We start from the raw sequence: 3,304 nt of genomic DNA on the forward strand, positions 1-3,304 counted from the left end.
GGGGCAGCTATGGGGGTATTATACTGTATGGGGCAGATATGGGGGTATTATACTGTATGGGGCAGCTATGGGGGCATTATACTGTATGGGGCAGCTATGGGGGCATTATACTGTATGGGGCAGCTATGGGGGCATTATACTGTATGGGGCAGCTATGGGGGTATTATACTGTATGGGGCAGCTATGGGGGTATTATACTGTATGGGGCAGCTATGGGGGTATTATACTGTATGGGGCAGATATGGGGGTATTATACTGTATGGGGCAGCTATGGGGTATTATACTGTATGGGGCAGCTATGGGGGTATTATACTGTATGGGGCAGCTATGGGGGTATTATACTGTATGGGGCAGATATGGGGGTATTATACTGTATGGGGCAGCTATGGGGGTATTATACTGTATGGGCAGATATGGGGGCATTATACTGTATGGGGCAGCTATGGGGGTATTATACTGTATGGGGCAGCTATGGGGTATTATACTGTATGGAGCAGCTATGGGGGTATTATACGGTTTGGGGCAGCTATGGGGGCATTATACTGTATGGGGCAGCTATGGGGGTATTATACTGTATGGGGCAGCTATGGGGTATTATACTGTATGGGGCAGATATGGGGTATTATACTGTATGGAGCAGCTATGGGGGTATTATACTGTATGGGGCAGCTATGGGGGTATTATACTGTATGGGCAGATATGGGGGCATTATACTGTATGGAGCAGCTATGGGGGTATTATACTGTATGGGGCAGCTATGGGGTATTATACTGTATGGGGCAGCTATGGGGGTATTATACTGTATGGGGCAGATATGGGGTATTATACTGTATGGGGCAGATATGGGGGTATTATACTGTATGGAGCAGCTATGGAGTATTATACTGTATGGAGCAGCTATGGGGTATTATACTGTATGGGCAGATATGGGGGCATTATACTGTATGGGGCAGCTATGGGGGTATTATACTGTATGGGCAGATATGGGGGCATTATACTGTATGGAGCAGCTATGGGGGTATTATACTGTATGGGGCAGCTATGGGGTATTATACTGTATGGGGCAGCTATGGGGGTATTATACTGTATGGGGCAGATATGGGGTATTATACTGTATGGGGCAGATATGGGGGTATTATACTGTATGGGCAGATATGGGGGTATTATACTGTATGGAGCAGCTATGGGGTATTATACTGTATGGGCAGATATGGGGGCATTATACTGTATGGGGCAGCTATGGGGGTATTATACTGTATGGGGCAGATATGGGGGCATTATACGGTTTGGGGCCGCTATGGGGGTATTATACTGTATGGAGCAGATATGGGGGTATTATACTGTATGGGGCAGCTATGGGGGCATGATACAGTGTGGGCTGAAGCGGGTGTGTACGGGTGAGGGGTGAGCGGGATCAGAGTTGCGGCTCCGCAGCGGTTTTCCCTCTTTGCAATACTTGAACGTTCTTTGGTATGATTTTTATGGGTAAAAAAACCCACGAAAAACGACAACTTTCGAGAAGTTGCATTCAGTCGCCACAACATCCGCTGGTTTTCAGCCCACCATGTCATGTACTGAAGGGCTGCACAAGTAATGACATATTTCTACATTTTTACCTCAGAAATTAAAAATGGCGCCTCTTCACCGACTACCGTAAAGCAGCAAATGTACATGTGACAAGTGAGGCGAGACCAGCGCTCGCAGAGCTGCCACTGTCATATTATGTGCCACAGCTGCTCAGCAACACCCAATTACGGTAAATAACATCGTTATCCCGCTCCCCGGTTTGACGTTACCATGGTAACCGTCGCTGCAACTCAACGCTTCACCGCGGCTGGAATAGCCCGCCACCTGCAGACCGGAACTCCAGCGCTGAGTCGATTGGCTGACTTGAAGCAGAGGCCCGCCCCTACTCAAAGCATGGTATCCCGCATGGGAAGGTGGGCGTGGTTTATGTTAATGTCAATCACAGGCAGAGGGCGGGGTTATGACTACATGGCGCTACATGGATTTACTGGAGGAGCTTTAGTTCTTATAGGACATGTTGTTTTGGGCTTGCATGAACTTGTAGTACCACAAGTGTATGATTCCTAAATATCCCTCTATATGGAGGAGCTGAGAAGCAAAACTACACCGGGGGCAATTTGTTTTTATGCGCTGTGCCCTGTAGAAGTGAGCATGGTATGGCTGGCTCTGTGTGTGGGAGAGAGGGGCGCTCCCTGGCAGCCACTGCATATGGGGGCATGTCCAGTATCATCGGCCAGTCTAAGGGCTCGTCCACACGCCGCGGTATTGCCGTGTTTTTTCCGGCCTGAATTTCAGCCGTATAAAGTACAGCCTCATGCACACGACCGTGTTCGGTCCATGATATGCAGTCCGCAAGTCCCGGACTGAACACCCTGCATGGAGCCGGGCTCCTAGCATCATAGTTATGTACGACGCTAGGAGTCCCTGCCTCGCTGCGGGACACTGTCCCGTACTGTAATCATGTTTTCAGCATGGGACAGGAGAGGCAGGGACTCCTGGCGTCGTACATAACTATGATGCTAGGAGCCCGGCTCCCTGCAGTGTGTTCGGTCCCGCACATGCGGACCGCATATCAAGGACCAAACACGGCCATGTGCATGGGACCTTAGGGTCAGTTCACACGTAGCGTAAATACTGCCGATTTTCCACAACAGAATTCGTTGAGGAAAGTCCGCAGCAAATACAGTAGCAGCAAAGTGGATGAGATAAAACAAATCTCATCTACACGCTGCGTAAATAGTGAGCGGAAAAAACGCTCAAAAATGGACCTGTGGTGCAGAATTTTATTCCGCAGCATGTTAATTGTATTTGCGTAAACGCTGCTTATATGTTGCGGATTTTCCCCATTGAATTCAATGAGGAGGTAAATCCTGCAACAAATAGCAGTTTTTGCGGTGGGTTCGCAGCGATTCCGCTTCAAAAAAAGCAATAAAAAACCCTTATATTTAGGAGTCTGTGTTCCTCCCTCCAGCTGGGGTGAGGTTTGATCTCAGCCAATCACAGGCTGCATCGTTTCCTGGGATGAAACGTCATCCCAGGAGGCCGTCCGGCTAAGTAATGCAGTTTTTCACAGCGGACATTTCGGGTGAAAAACTGCACCACACTTTGGTGCGGTTTTTCGCCAGAAACACTCTGTGGCGTACAGGGCGGATACACTGCATGCTTTTATGCAGCATATCCTGACCGGTGTGAACTCAGCCTAAGAGGGAGCGTATGCCTGTCACTGACTGTAAGAGGGAGCGTACGCCTGTCACTGACTGTAAGAGGGAGCGTATGC

This window comes from Rhinoderma darwinii, unplaced genomic scaffold (assembly GCF_050947455.1).
Source record: "Rhinoderma darwinii isolate aRhiDar2 unplaced genomic scaffold, aRhiDar2.hap1 Scaffold_452, whole genome shotgun sequence".
Classification (NCBI taxonomy): Eukaryota; Metazoa; Chordata; class Amphibia; order Anura; family Rhinodermatidae; genus Rhinoderma; species Rhinoderma darwinii.